At 45.2% G+C, this 16,388-nt stretch overlaps 1 protein-coding gene and 1 long non-coding RNA gene across 5 annotated transcripts in view; one reads left to right on the forward strand and one right to left on the reverse strand.

Moving 5' to 3' along the window:
• Positions 1 to 16,388, reverse strand: part of LOC138582111 (E3 ubiquitin-protein ligase TRIM39-like) — a 332,112-nt gene that overhangs the window by 187,961 nt on the left and 127,763 nt on the right. The gene's annotated exons all lie outside the window — the stretch shown is intronic.
• Positions 1 to 16,388, forward strand: part of LOC138582113 (uncharacterized) — a 205,448-nt gene that overhangs the window by 67,240 nt on the left and 121,820 nt on the right. The window lies entirely within an intron of this gene.

The following is a 16,388-nucleotide window of genomic DNA, read 5'->3' on the forward strand; positions in this document are numbered from 1 at the left end:
CCTGCCCTAAAAGGGGACTTTCTGTAAAGGCCAGACAAGAGAGCAAAGCACAATAAGGACACATCCAACTGACCCGGTCATTGCTGGACTATGTTGGCACATTCCTCCACCAAGTCTCGTGCTGCATCATCCAGCTTGCACCTTGTCCCAGCCATTCATCTTCAATCACTGCACACCAGTCTTGCCCAATCAACATCAGGAGCCACCAAAGGTTGCTTTAGTGTTTAGTTCTTTAAAGAGCATGGGCTGCATATGGTTGTAAATTGCTGAAGATACTAGACGGCAAAGTTCTGCCTACACTGCTAATTGTCTGAAATGCAACCAAATGATTTTTAAGGAAGGTCCTAGTTGCACAGTTCTCCCAATATTTAACCCTACAATTACCTGCGGGGAACACAGTGAATCAGGATCAGTGCACTGTTCAGCCAAATCAGAATCCGGATTTTATTTGTCCTTTTTGGTATGGAAGGTAAGCCCCATGTTTAAGTGGATATAGGTTTGTGATGCTACAGGTGAATCGATAACCTTTCCCTTAGACCCCCATGTTAACCTTGAAGTTGGCCCTACCTTGCAGGGTAAAGAGTAAAAGCAAAGATCTTTTAAAAAAAATGTGTTTGATGTCCTATTGATTTAGCAGTACCAAGGGAATCTGTAGCTCTCATGTTCCCTATGGCCATGCATGAGCGTGCAATCCAGCTCAGTTTGCCTGGAATTCCGGGACTTGTCAATTTTGGTTTGCCATTTGAAATATAGGAATACTGCAAGATCCCAGGGATACAAAACAGGACTGGATGACGTCAAATCTAGCCACTGGAAACTTCAGAGCTCCTGTAATCCCTATAATAAACCATTATTTACATTTTCCCTTTTCAAGGTTTGAATTTACACCTAATATATTGGGGGGGGGAAGCCCCCAACCCCCATTTCAGCCCTCCAATGTAGTGCACATCTGCTCTGAAACACACTCAACCATATGCAAATAGCTCTTTAAAAATGTATTCTCATTTACATGTTTACAGTCTTCATTGAACAGAAACCAGTGACTTCAAAGATATTACATTTTCAAAGATGTATTTGCATGATCGGTTAACTGCCCCAACATATGCCTTGTTCAAAAAAACTAGCATGAGAACGGAGGTGTGAGGAATTCCACCATCCGCACGGTGGGTGTACACTCGTCTGTGCTTTTTGAAATTTTATATGAAATAGAATGATGGTCGTTCAACCTGCGGAAAATGTGCGGGGCTAATCCTCACACATTTTCCTATACTCACGGTACAACAAATGGACCTGTGTACTCTGGGTGGACGCAGCCTACAGGCGCAGTGCCCCGTCACATTTACTTGGAATGTGACAGCCAGGAGTAAATCAAGGCATCTCAAAAGGGGGAGGGCAAAACCTTCCAAATACCATGGCCAGCCTGATTAAATGACAAAAACCCCATGGATTTGCCCTGTGTTTTGCTGGCCCTGCTGGTGGCAGCTACGCATACTGATAAGTTAGTCCAAGCAGGCCCATGAAAGGCCTGGTCGCAGGGCTAACAAAAGACAGGAAACCCCAAAACCTTGGATATGCATCAGTGTCAAACTGAAGCCAGGTCCCGCCTCTTAGTATCAAGTGCAATTAAGTAATGTCTAGGACAGCTGTTTTACAGTAGTCAATCCCGCAGGGGGACCCCATTCAGAAGGTACAAGTATGTTCTTTGGCGGCGACCAAAGGTCTGGTCTGGCAGCAGCTTTAAGGGAGCCCTGCCACTTTAAGCAGAAACCACAGAGACCTCATTTAATCAGAGAGACGCATTGATCCACAACAGACAGGAAGATGGGTGGGACTAAGTAACATGTTTTCACCCCTTTACCTTTCCTGCTGCAAAGCACTCTGGTTATGACCTCACGCATACAGGAGATGGTTGGTGGGGACCCAGGATTGGTTCAATGACGTAGGCTTAGCCTACGCCAATCACTAGGGCCCATTTGGCTTTAAAAAAAAAAAAGAAGAGCCCCTCTTTTGGCAGATCTGAAGACTTTGCAAGGAGCAACAAGAAGAACTCATTTGGACCCTGGCTGAAGGTAAAGTCTGCCTTACAGCTTCCGCTAGTGAAGGAAGGTCAGGATTTCCAAAGAGGGAAGTAATATCCCTCCCCTAATCATATCCCAGGGAACAGAGGGAGATACTGAACCAAGAGGACCCTTCCAACGGCTCTAGGACCGGTAACCAGCCAGCACACAGCGTGCCCTGCTAGGCTCCGCAAGCAAGCTTCCTTGGTGGGAAGTGCCAGAGACCATCTAAATCAAACCAAGGACAAGGCCGTTGCCTGCAACACTCTCAACTTTGGGCTGTCCACCTTAAAAGGACGACAAGCCCAGTCAAGAAGCTAGAAGTGCATTGACAAGCATCAACCAGCGTCCGCCTTAATGGATATTTTCGAGCCAGTCGAGCCCCTCGAGCTGCAATCGAGTGCACTGCCGTCTTGTCACGCTGCAGTCACTAAAGTCTTCCGAGATGTCTCGACCAGTGCTTTCGGCCTTCCAACCAGCACAGAGACAACGATTCCTGACCCCAAGCCGTTGTGTAGGCCAGCCTGCAGCAATCCGTCCAGCCTTGTTTGACGAATTGCCTGCCGCCCGATACCTGCAGCTGTCTCCCATCTTGAGCTCTGTCGCAGAAGTTGCAAAGCGCCCTGAAACGGACTCTACCCTGTCGAGCACAAGGTACATTGCGGTTATGTACCCGTGGTCCTTCTTCAAAGGCCCCCAGTGACATTTTACGACCCATTGCTCCCATTGTGCTGTAACCAAGTATCCTTGAATGATTGCGATTACTTACTTTGCCAACTACCCTCCTGTCAGTATCCAGAGTGCATCCCCTTTCCTTCCTGAAAAGGTCTGCCCTCTGCATTCCTTTAGAAGGGGTTGGGGGTTGTGTTTTGTAGTGTGCTAGAACTTTCAGTTGTGATAATAAAGTAGATATTTTTATACAACTTTGGCTGGATGGTCCCTTTTATTATTGGGTAATTATTGTATTTTCGCTGTGTTGCAACTACCCAACGATCCACGATCTTGCGGAGAGAAGCCCGCTGTTCCGTCCACGTTACCAAAACTGGACAAGGAGGTTTATAATTTGCTTGCGCTTCCAATCTGTTCAGATCCCTTCTGGTGTGCTAGAGGTGCGGGGCTGATTGATGGTTTAGAAACCAATATTGATCACTGGACAACGGTGCTCCGGAAGTTGATTCGTCACAAGAGGACATGCAAACAAAGTGAGCAGAAGAAATCTAACATACATGAAAACATGGTGTTTTTACTTTTAAAAATCTTGAGCCTCAAGAAAATGCCAAAATCCACTGTGAAAACCCAATCTAAGAATCGCTGAAAGGGCACAAGTCGAGGGACCCCATGGTCCGATCTGTAGGTTAAAGGATTTCTTTTGTTTTTTCAAAATGATTATTTTCTGTATCTATGAGCCGAACCCAGGTGCTGCAGCTGTGAGGTGAGAAACTTCACCACAAAACCACACCAACTTACCTTCTTAGATCTAAAAGCTGCATACCTTTAATGAGTATCAAAGAATGCAATCGGAAGATCTGTTTTGGCAAATGCTTATTTATAATGTGCACTCTCTTCAACTGTAAAGAAGACAAGTTCAAGTGAGTGTGCATATCATTTCAGGATAGGTGTGTTTCCTATGACGTCATTTTCTAATGCGGGGGTCCGAGTTCCCACACTTTGTTTTTTACGACTCGAGTCCTGCATAGGACAAGTGCCGACCAGCACAAGCCTCTCGAGGTTGCACTTCATTTTACTTGGTGTCAATCAGCTGCACGGCACACATGCTTGCTGTTAAGCAGGACACAACATAAGCCCTTTCGATGGATGTAATTTGAGAAGAGATGCTGCGGTGGGATGGAAGTGCAGCTATTGTACAATTTTGCCAGGAAGGGTGCTATGGATGCAACATTGGTTTTGTAAAAGAGGACAGAAAAGCCACCCTCCCCAGGGGCTATGGTGTTTATTGGCATCAGCGACCTACCACTGGGTAAATGGCTGTCTAAGTCAAGACTGTTCGGACAGTTCCACGCAGGATAGGGTACTACTATGTAAGCAGTCCGCAGGGTCTTCGCCCTCCAGCGGCCTGATCAGGATTATATAGTACATGATAGAAATCTTCAAAACAAGAAAAATCTTCGGACTGTTCGTAACTGTCATGCGTGTTGGTCTTGTGGTTCCCCTCCGGGCAAGGCCTACGTTCCCCTGGCACCACTGTGTCCTCTGTCATATGTCACCACCGGGGGAGGGTTTCTCCAAGTTGCTGCTGCCCCCGAGGTTCTGTATCCCTCCAATTCCACAGCGTTCTAACCGTCGTTCTTCTCCAGGAAAGGGTGTTTGTCTCCACTGGGCCCCCTGCATCCACACTGAGTCTTCTCGTTCTGGCGCATATGAGAAGCTTTCCTACCTCACCGACGTATAGACCCAAGCCCCATCGGGCTCCCTGGAGGACCGCAGTGCACGCAAATAATCTACAAGCCAACAAGACTCCTCAAGTCAAGCAACGTAATCCGCTTGGAACCAAAACCATACCTCAAGAAAAAACTTGGAGGCACCTCTTTCTACCACTTAGCTGCAAAAACCTGGAACAACATCCCAAAAGAAATAAGAAACACCAAAGATCCCCTAAAATTTAGGAAATTACTAAAAACCTGGCTCTTCAACCCACAGACTCAAACTGAAAACTGAAACGGAAAGGAAAAGGGATGACCAAGCTAGACTAGACACGGACAACTCCCAGAACCGACTGGGAAGCTCCCATGGCACCCGGACGAGTGACGCTGGGTAGAGTGCAACACGGGGGACACCCATGGAGACTGAATCAACAACCCCACCCTAATCCCACCCAACACCCCCACTCGCCCCTTAGTTGCCATCAGGTACCACAGTATTGTGAAACTGTCGGGATATTGGCAATCACAAACGAAAGAAAAGAAGGCAACTTTGCCTTATTATAACTGGCGCTTCTCAGTTGGCCCCTAGAGAGGGCTGCAAGTTCCCAAAGTATTTATATCCAATGTTCTAATAAAATCAAAGCATCAGTTAGATCCGTGCAGTTTTGGCCAGGAATGTTTTATTCACATCCCTGTTTTTCTAATTAGATTTATTCTGAATGTGATCTGTTGGGCGATCATATTTTGCCATCAATATACATTTAGCCAATGCATTTCAGTGAAACCTTCATCAGGGCTGTATATAGGCTCTTGATTATATCATCAAGCTACGCATAGTCCTACATTTGTCAATACAAGTTCATTAAATGGTTTGTATACAATACATAAACAAATTCACACATACCAGATGGTTCATTGACGGGTAGGCATGGAAAGAATCCAAAGTGCATCGCCAAGCAAATGAGAGCAAAGCCATTTTAACCTTCCATGATAGCATCTCTAAATCTGTATTTGCCATCCCAATCTCGTCTAGAACATTCTCACATTTAAACTTTAAATCTGAAATAAAACAAATTTTTTGGGCTATTAACAAATGCAATGTTATAACTTCACAGTTCAGGTAAAATGTTTTTTTCAAGCCTTTTTAAACCCACCATAACTTTACTAGTGTATGGTAGGTTAAAACCAATCATAATTTGCCTGGGATGACCATGTTTATGAGAAATATAAACCACCCGGGGGTGTGGACAAAATGGCCACCTGTGCCAAGTTCTCCGTCCCATTCCCAGTCCTCCAGTGAAATTGGGATGCCCCACACCTCCGGCCTGTGAGCAAAATGGTCTAGTGGAACCGGCTTTATAGACTTTATAGACGCTTGAGAACTCGATAATCCAAATCCCGGCAGTTGGAGAACCCTCCGAGGCAGGACTTGGGGTGGAGCTTGACACGCAGCTCTGATCACCAGATCGGTGAGGAGACATGCCATGAGTTGGATCGGGTAATCTACCCATGTTCAGAGAAGGCCCCACTGCTGAAGAAACAGGCGAGGGAGAGGGCAGGGGCAGAGGTTGCTGCTGGTGTTCCCCGCCCTGAAAACACGGAGTGAGAGGAGCCTCACTCCTGCGAAGGTCCCCCACCCCACCCCAGTGCTGCACAATCTATAAATATTAAATGACATTTGTACCACACACTATCACCACCAGCGTGGTCCCCTGGCGCTCTGGCGGCTCTGAAAGAGGATAGGAGGGGGAGTTAGTGGGAGGGAGCTGGAAAAGTGCAAGAGAGCAGTGATGCGCTGTTGGCGGCCTCAGCCCGGTGGGTCTGTTGGCTGGGGTGTTTGCGGCCGGTAGTCGTTGTGTACTGTTGTGCGAGTCTGTGTGTTTTTGTTTTGTTGTTGCCATGTAGTGAAGTTTGTGCGGTTTGTTGTGCTGTAGGATTGTGGTTCTTTGGTTTGGTGTTTGAGAGATGTATGCACAGGGGGAAATTGTTAGTGCAATAGGTTAGTTGGCGTCTCTATCCTGACTTGAGGCGGTGAGCTTCTGTAATCTCCCCAGATGAGTTTCGGTAGCACCCCTATGCCTCTGTCCTGATCTGGGTCCATCCGGCCTTCAAGGTCCCTTTCACATCCGGCCCCCTCGTCCCGCAGCCAGCCTTGCAGCCCTACCTATCGTCCCTTCCCACTCATACGGCCAGTGCACCTGCCAATGTCCACAGCTAAACTATTGTGATTGCCAATATCCCAGAAAAAATACCGGAGAGGTGGACACCACAATGTTTACTCACTTCTATTCAATGTGTACATCTCTCCGTTAGTTTCCAATAATTTTGACCTGGAGCTGCCAGTTTACACTGGTCCTATAGCACAAGGACCTCCATAAGCCACAAACGAAAGAAAACAAGGCAACTTTGCCCTATTATAACTGGCGCTTCTCAGTTGGCCCCTAGAGAGGGCTGCAAGTTCCCAAAGTATTTATATCCAAAGTTCTACTAAAATCAAAGCATCAGTTAGATCCGTGCAGTTTTGGCCAGGAATGTTTTATTCACATCCCTGTTTTTCTAATTAGATTTATTCTGAATGTGATCTGTTGGGCGATCATATTTTGCCATCAATATACATTTAGCCAATGCATTTTGGTGAAAACCTTCATCAGGGCTGTGTATAGGCTCTTGATTACATCAAGCTACGCATAGTCTTACATTTGTCAATACAAGTTCATTAAATGGTTTGTATACAATACATAAACAAATTCACACATACCATTTTGTTTGTCCCACGAGTATTCAATTGGTACGCCAGAAAAAGTAAATGAAAAACAGAAATTTTCATTTAGTATCAGCGTTACAAAATTCTATGTACAGTTTAAGGACAGAAGAGTGTCCTACCTGATCACTTGCAATGCGCTCTCTCTGTCATATCTGGTAAGCCCCAAAGGCATTTATTTTGCAACCCTTACGGCTGATGCTGTTTATGCCTGCAACAATTGGTCTGCCTGGCGGTTTGACTGAGTCTTTGTGTACCTTTGGGAGAGTATAAAAGTGTGGTACCCGTGGGTAAGAATTTGTCAAGAATTTTTTTGTGTGATGGTTTATCCACTCAAGTTCCTCTGCTTTATCTAGAAGGATCCCCAGATTTTCTTTAATTTCTGTTGTTGGGTCATTTTCTAATGGTGCATAAGTATTGATGTCTCTCAGTTGTCTTTCGCATTCTTCATCATAGTCCACCGTGTTCAACAAAACTAGACCACCACCTTTATCTGCAGCTCTTATTGTGATGTTTGGATCACCATATAAATCTTGGATTAATTTTAACTCGTGTGGTTTCATATTGCGTCCATACCTGTCGAACCTCGGCGCCCCGACTCCGTCTCCAAGACAAAGTTTAAATAGAACTAAGAGACATGCACGTGCATGTCTCTCTGCAGAAGGCAGAACAACACAGGAACTGAAGGTAAATGTCGGAGAACATTTGCTGCTTTGATTCATGCAATCACTAAAGACATGTTAGAACGGCTGTCTAATAGCCTGTTTCTTTCACAGAGACACGATTGACATATGCGTTTCACCACGCATCTGCAACACACGTGGCTGGAGCCGTGAGGGTTGCAAAATAAAAGCCTTTGGGGCTTACCAGATTTGACAGAGAGAGCGCATTGAAAGTGATCAGGTAGGACACTTTTCTGTCCTTAAACTGTCTACATATAATTTTGTAACGCTGATACTAAATTAAAATTTCTGTTTTTCATTAATTTTTTCTGACGTGCCAATTGAATACTCGTGGGACAAACAAAATGGTATGTGTGAATTTGTTTATGTATTGTATACAAGCCATTTAATTAACTTGTATTGACAAATGTAGGACTATGCGTAGCTTGATGTAATCAAGAGCCTATACACATCCCAGATGAAGGGTTTCACCAAAATGCATTGGCTAAATGTATATTGATGGCAAAATATGATCGCCCAACAGATCACATTCAGAATAAATCTAATTAGAAAAACAGGGATGTGAATAAAACATTCCTGGCCAAAACTGCACGGATCTAACTGATGCTTTGATTTTAGTAGAACATTGGATATAAATACTTTGGGAACTTGAGGCCCTCTCTAGGGGCCAACTGAGAAGCACCAGTTATAATAAGGCAAAGTTGCCTTGTTTTCTTTCGTTTGTGGTTTATGGAGGTCCTTGTGCTATAGGACAAGTGTAAACTGGCAGCTCCAGGTCAAAATTATTGGAAACTAACGGAGAGATGCACACATTGAATAGAAGTGAGTAAACATTGTGGTGCCCACCTCTCCGGTATTTTTTCTGGGATATTGGCAGGGGGAGTCAGGCAAAGGGTTCCCCTTAGCAGTCGAGCGTCCCCTGCACTGGTGTGTATTACATTTTGCGCACCACTTTGCCGATTGTTAACGTGGTGATTATTTATTGGCTTTTCTGCTCTTTTATGGACAACACTCTTACCTCTCCCAAAAGATGGACATCATGATTGGCTTCATAACACCGTTTTATATTCCCATTGGATTGGCAGCAGCAAACTCATTTTAAAAATGTTCTACTCTACTCGCTGTATCACTTGAAAAGCTGGTCAAGTGGCAGAGTGAGTAGAGCGCTCGCTTTGAGATCCGTGCAGAACCTGCTGATGCAGGTTCCAATCCCGGCAGGGCCAAACTCAGCCTTTCATCCTTCCGAGGTGGATAAATGAGCACTACACACCTTGGGTAATATTAAGCAGCGCTTAGATACCAGAGTGTTCGTAGCGCTATATAAATGCGAAATTATCATTTTTATATAATCAATGTGTGTACTATAATAATATATGGGTTATCTATACTCAGACACTTTCTGGGCACTATAGCACTTTTGCATTTCAAAATTGTTTTAAGAACCTAGATGGTTAACTGTTTTAACCACTGCAATGAAGTAGCTTGCACATTTAAAATTCTTTACATGCTTGAATATCCCGGATTTACTTTGCATTTTAAAAACAGAACTATTACGTGGGAGGTTAAAAATTTCAACCCCCAATTCATCATGGCGAGGAGAAAAAACAAGGTAATCTTCACTAATTACTGCTTGCCTAGTTTTGGCTTTTGAAGTAGGTAAACAGATCGAGGATGAAAACGTTCTAAATTGGCAGAACTGAAGTTCTTTTGAGCACATTACCTCTGCCATCAACTCCACCACTCTCGACCCCAAAATGATTACAGTTGCCCCGAGTTGTTAATTTTAAAGAGTATTTATACTGCACACTATCACCACCGGAGGGGTCCCCTGGCGCTCTGGCGGAACTGAAAAGGAGGGTGTGACAGGGGCGGTTCTGGGGGGTTTAGTAGGTTATAACGGGAATAGGTCGAGTGAAAGTTGTGATGTCCTGTTGGCGGCTTCAGTACGTTTTTCGCCGTGCACTGAGTTTAGGTGCGATTTTCAGGTCGGTGAAATTCCCATGTGCTGTTGTGTATGGTTATATGTTTGTATGTTGTTGCAGTGTGGTGAAGTATGTGCGGGTTGCTGTGCAGAGATGTGGCTTTGTACGTTAGATAAGTGTTGGGTTATTGGGTTTTTCCTTAACTTCTTGCTTTGGATTACTGTGCTCATCATCTCGGACCATCCTGTGTGCCAGAAATTACTTAGCAGAGGGTTGGCTTTCCTCTCTGGATTTTTAGCAGTGTGTGGGCATGAGCGGTTGAGTCAGCCTCACCCAACCCTCGGGCTAGGGATGGTTCGGCGAGGGGGTTTGGATTGAACCCTAGATTTTTTGTGTAGGTGGAGGGGGTAGGGGACCCTATCCATCATGGTTGGGTGCCCGGGGGCCCCTTGGTTGCCTGTATTGGTTAGTGTCCCCCATCCGTTTCCTAGCTGGTCTTTGTTTTCTTAGTCATTCCCTTCTGATCCTGATGTGAAGAGCCAAGTTTTAAGTAGTTTTCTGAATTTCAGATGGTCTCTTGTATTGCATATGTTTTTTGGGGAGGCAATTCCAGGTTTTTGCTGCCAAGTGAGAGAAAGACGACCCCCCGAATTTTTTTGTTGTTGGTTCTAGGCGAACATCGTTGGTTGATCGAGTAGACTTGCCGGAAGGTAGATGGTTATTTTCTTTTTAGGACCCCTGCTCCTTGGCCGTGGATTGCTTTGTGCTTTATGCACATTGTTTTGAGCCTTATTCGTCGTTTTATCGGTAGCCAGTGTAGCATGTTCAGCACTGGGGTGATGTGCTCTCTTCGTGGTAGTCCGAGCAGGAGTTTGGCCACTGTGTTTTGGATATGTTGTAGGTTCTTTAGTAGGCGTTCCAGCATTCCTAGGTATAGGCTGTTGGTGTAGTCTATTCTGGACATGAGGGAGATGACGGTGAGTGTTTTATGGGTGAAGGAGAGGAACAGTAGGATCCTTTTTACTGTGTGCGGGCGGAAGAGACATTTCTTCATTATTGTGGTTCTAGTGTTAGTTCGTTGTCCATCAGGACTCAAGGTTTTTTACTGTGGTTGACGGGGTCAATGATGTTCCTAGTTCGGACAGCCATGGGATGTAGTGGTTGTTTTCCCCGTTTTTGGATATCAATATTTCGCCTGGGTTGAGTTTGAGACTGTCTGTGTTCATCCAAATGTAGAACTTGGAGACAGTCGTCCAGTGTTTTGTTTTCTTCATGTGCGCCTTGTCCGCGTAGTTGTAGCATGTGAAGCAGTGTGTTTTAATGAGCTTCATTAGTGGAGTCAGGTAGATGTTGAAGAAAAGTAAGGAGGATCTCAGTGGTACTCCACAGGTCATGAAGTCAGGGGCACAGGCATGCAGGGGTTGCATCCACAAGAGACGTGGGTGGACACTGATCTGGCGCCTTTGGCGCCAGGCTCACTAACAAAAGAAAACAAGAACATCCATTTAACACCAAAAAACCTATTATGGACATAGCACTTCAGATGCATTAACCTTGAACATTCCATCCATTAAGCAGCCCCAAGTGTATTCTTGGGTGTGGCTGCTAATGGATTGCCTTCGCACACGCTCACTCTCTAGCAGTGGCAGGGTGTAGCTGGTGGCCCACGATCTCAGCTATATAAGCTGCCCCGATACTCAAGACAGACGCTTTGCGTTATTCTGCACTTGCAACGAGCGTAACGCTCACTGTTGCCTTTCTGGAGATCCTGCTTCCTGCCAACATACTTACCAACTGGGGGAAGCTGTTCTTGCCTGTACATCTCTTCAGCAAACCAAATATTCATCTTTACACTTTCCGGAATGCCAAAATCTTCATCTTGGCACTGCAGCACGACACGCTCCATCGTCGACAGCAGTGCCTGCAAGGAAAAACAGAAGACAAGGTTATACATTGAAAAAACAATCAGTTTAAGGTTGCGCTTCGCCATACTTCACGCTTTTCCTTAAACCATCACTTACCTGCTGTCGAACATTGCGGTAGCATACATCTTCTATCCTTCGGCGTCTCGCGTCTTACAGCTGCATTGAGGCCGTATTTCCATCTAAGGGAAGAAAACAGAAGAGACGACATTGCGGCATAAATAGGAGTAACATATAAAGACATTAAACAGAATGAACAGCATCACAAGAGCTCAAGAAAGACTTACCAATCATAAGGAGAAGCATAGTCGCAGCTGGACTGGACTAATCCTTATCAGGGATCAGTGAAGGAACTAGATTCCATTCGGCGCGCCCCTGCCAGAAGTAGCAGGACAGAGCTCATCTTCCATAATTCACAGGTGAGCTTTATGGGCCGGGGTATGCTCACAGAAACCGTACTTTGGGGTGAAGGGTTCGAGAGGTACAACAATCAAAGATTGGCACACTCATACACTCTTATCTTCACGCAGGAGCAGTATCGCCACGTACCACCGCTCACAGCTTTTCTACTGAGGGAGAGGCCTGAAGGGGGTGATTCAAGTTCAGGGAGGGCTGGAACCGTGCCCCAAGGCCTCGGCAGAGACCAGGTTTTCATAACACACAGGTGGTTTCCCTTGCCGTGGATTTAAAAGGTTTAGTCCAGACGGTTTGTTAATCCGGAGTAGGGCTAGGTCAGCCATTTCTATTTCTTCCAATATCCTGATGAGGAGGTCATAGTTGACTGTCGAATGCTGCGGAGAGATCCAGAAGTATCCAGAAATATCAGAGCTGCACTTGTGTCCGAGTCTGCATTAGTCTTTAGATCATCCTAGATTAAGAGGAGTTCCAATTCCGTTCCTCTCGTAGGTCTGAAGCAGACTTGTGCCTGGTCCAGTAGTCAGTGTTTTTCTATGTGCTCTTGTGTTTTTCTATTGATGTGGGTTTCAAGTAGTTTCGCTGGGTAGGGGATGTTTGGGATGGGTCTGTAGTTGGAGGTCTTCCACGTTGTCCGAGGAGTGGTTTGATGTACGCAGATTTTTATGATCTTGGTAGTTTCCCTGTTGAAAGTGATAAGCTGCAGAGGTTTCTGTAGTGTTCCATAGGTGTGCCTCGTGCGAGGATTGACTTGTATATGTCTGGAGGGCAAGGGTCCATGTCGGAGCCTGCTTAGTTGCTATTTTTTGCCAGCTTGATGAATATCTCTGCTGATATTTGACGGAAACTTTGAAGTTTTTTCTGACAATGCTCAGTTGGTGGGTTGTGTGTTTCGATTGGTTGGTCTGCTTTGTATGATTTGGTGGATGGCAATGATTTTGAAGTGGTCTGCGAGGTCGTGGCATAGTTTCAGTGAGGGTATTGTGTGTTGCAGGCAAGGGGCTTCTCATTTCATTTATATTAAAAAACATTTCTTTTTGGGCAGTTGCGGCTTTGGTGATTCGATTTTTGTAATATTTCTTTTTTGGCCTTATGGATTTCCTTTTTGCGTGAACTGATTTGTTGTTGGAATTGTGTTTTTTTTGCCATTTCGTATTTTTATCTCCCTTCTATTTCAAATTTCTTTTTTTTTTCTTTTCATGGTGGCGAGTGGCGGGGTAAACCATTTTGCTGTTGCTCTCTTGCACAATGGGGTGGAAGATTTTTTCCTTTGGATGATCCATTTATGAAGTAGTTCTGTTTTTCTGTTGAGGTCATCTTCGTATAGGTCCGCGATTGGTGGTTTGTTGAATTCCAATTCTACTAGGTTGCTAGCTTTGATGGTCCTCCAGTTTCTTTTCATGGTAGTCGGCAGTTTGTGCGGTTGTTTGGCTGCTTTCTTGGGTAGCATGATCACAAATGGAATGATGAGGTGGTCGTCCAGAGGATCTGTATTGGTGGCATTGTGGTGCTGATGCTTTTGTTGTTGAAGATTGCGTCTAGTGTATGTCCCGTTGTATGTGTAGCTTCTTTGACTAACTGATGTAGTCTCATGGTCTTCAGTTGTTTGGCTTGTGATTTATCGACACTATGCAATTAACTTCTCAGACCAGAGAAAAGGTGTATTTGGAAGGGATCGGGGGGAGGGAGGCGACACATAAAAATCATCTCCTTGCTCCAAGTAGGACACGTTGCAACAATGGCAAAAAGCCATCACACGCTAACAACTGAGGGAATAATATGACTATTAATAAATCTACTCCAGTTGATGGACCCCGGATTTGTATAATAAGCAATGTTATTGAGGCACAAAGTGAAGACATCCACCTGTAGTAGCGGGCATTAGGTTAAAAAATAAGAAGGATGAAAAATCAATGCCTGGGAAAAGAATTGTGACAAGCCCACTAGTACCATCTTTGTAGAAGGAGATCAGAACCTTAAGTTTGAACCGTGTCCCGTGACTGATGACATGGCAGAGTAAAAAGAGGACATCCCTGATCTTGCTGCAACATATTCCAAAAGGCAGTAGAGACCAGTACTGGAGGTTACACAACTGTGGCTTACCTTACATCTCAGAGCATGTAATGGAAGGTATAAGGGTGATACACTGGCTAAAGCCACTTTTGTGGCAGGTAGACGCTCCAGTCACAGACTTCATAATGTCGAAGGTTCAATCATGGGTCTTACTGAAAGATTTCAATGTACTAGCTAGATGCAAAAGAAATCATTGCCCAATGGTAGCGACATTGAAAGTCGGTAATTCTATCATTGTCTTCCCCCAACAATAATTGTAGCAATAATATTGAGGGTCACACAAGACCATCCTTGAAATGGGCCAACCTGGAGCTCAAAAGAATACTGCGGAACCTATCCAGCAAACTTTTAGAATCCTTTGAACTCCCATTATACACCCCGAATGTATAAAATCCGGAAATACTGGAATCCTTCCAGGTGACTGGCACCAATCATCTAAACCTGGTAAGGTCATTAGGGATCCAACCATTTAAAAAACCTTTGGTTTGATGATGCTTGTGGGGGAGGGGCACAATTCCATTAAGCTGGACCAAAAATGTGAGGCATATAGGGAGAAACGAGCTTTGCCAGGAAAGGCACATTTACAAAAGCACTATAGCTAAGAAAAAAGGGCTATGTTGCCCGTCTCTGGAAAAGCATTCTTGAAGTTATACAACAAGAGAAAAATTCAGACTCATTTTGGAAACTCATCCGGAAGAGCATTACCGAAAAATGTCGGTATGACTATTTTGGCAATCTCTACAAAGGAACTAGATTCTTTACAGCTCAATATAATGATGCCTTGTACCTTGAAACACCAGCCTCCAATCCCCTAGTAGTCACACTCCATGTGAGGCTATAGTGGCCCGAAAGTTGAATAAGGCCCCAGGGCCTGACAAAATTCTGGGTAATTTATTCAAGTCTGAGGTGCAGATATGGGCCCCTCATCTACTACACCGCTTTGATGCACTATTGAAACTGGTTGTAGCATTAAAGTCATGGGCATCTGCAGAAATATTTCCCCTGTATAAAAAAGGAGGACAAGAGCCCCTGAGCAACTATCGCCCCATTTCACTTCTCGATTCTTCAGTAATTGTATTTGTTTTGCCAGAGCAGTCCTTGGGTAACTGAACACTTGGGTTGGTAACTCTAGGCGGGTTGACCGTCACCAGGCAGGCATCAGGGAAGAACTAAGTACCATGGACCAGTGTTTTAGGCTCTTCCTATTGATAAAGAAATATGTCAAGTGAAGAAACATTAACGCATTGTTACACTCACCTGGTATCCACCGGGACGCCACCCAGCCAGTTGGTCGTTGGTGCCCTTCCCAGTGATTCCCTGGTGTGGTCTCGGTGTCGATGGGATTCCGCATGGAAATGTAGACTATATTCGGACTGGGCGACCAAGGTAAGTTTTCCCCCACCTCCCCTGTGTTTCCAGCCCCTCCAGGTTCTCTTCTCACCTGATTGTCGGAATCGGTGGGCTCTCCGTCCAGCTCTCTGGGCAGGGGCGCGTTGTCTTTTGTAGGTGCGGGCGGTCCAGTTACTTCAATGACTGCTGCCCTTGTAGTGTCTTTCAGGTAGGTCGTATTGCGATTGATGGCGTCGTAATTCTTGCATGCCTTTTCTCTGTTCTAAAAGTCTCTTTTTTTCTTATCTCCCTAGGAGCACACAGTGTCCGCTTAGAGAACTGGATATGCTGGTTCTCACCAGGAGATGGTGGTGCGCTATAGCGCTATGATGCGGTAAGGAGGTGCTTTGCGTAGAGCAGTGATGCCTTGTCCTCACTGACCTGTGCTTCTCTCTTTTCGTAGGTCGCGGTGAGTTCCCAGCGCAGATGGAGTTCCGGAGCTATGCCGGCCGAAAAGTAACCAACCAGGTAAGTCTTTAAGCGCTTTGTGGTTGTAATGTCTACACTACCTCCTTTAATGATGTCTTTCTCCTTTTCTCAGGTCCTTCGATCCGGGCGGTGAACTCCACCAACAGAGCTGCCCAGGAGCTGCGAGCAGTGAAGGATGATGAATGCAGGTGAGATTCTGCTGCTAATAAAGGCTCGTGAGAAAGCTGGACACGGTGAGCGTCTTGTTGCTAGAAGCAAAGTAATGCGAAGCGGGTTCTCTTGTTCGGGTGTGGTTTAAATAGCCACTGTAAAGTAGTCCAGGTAAAGTAGTCCCTAGCCCACCACACCCAAAACACT

This window comes from Ambystoma mexicanum, chromosome 3q (genome assembly GCF_040938575.1).
Source record: "Ambystoma mexicanum isolate Mex_15411 chromosome 3q, UKY_AmexF1_1, whole genome shotgun sequence".
NCBI classification, from domain to species: Eukaryota; Metazoa; Chordata; class Amphibia; order Caudata; family Ambystomatidae; genus Ambystoma; species Ambystoma mexicanum.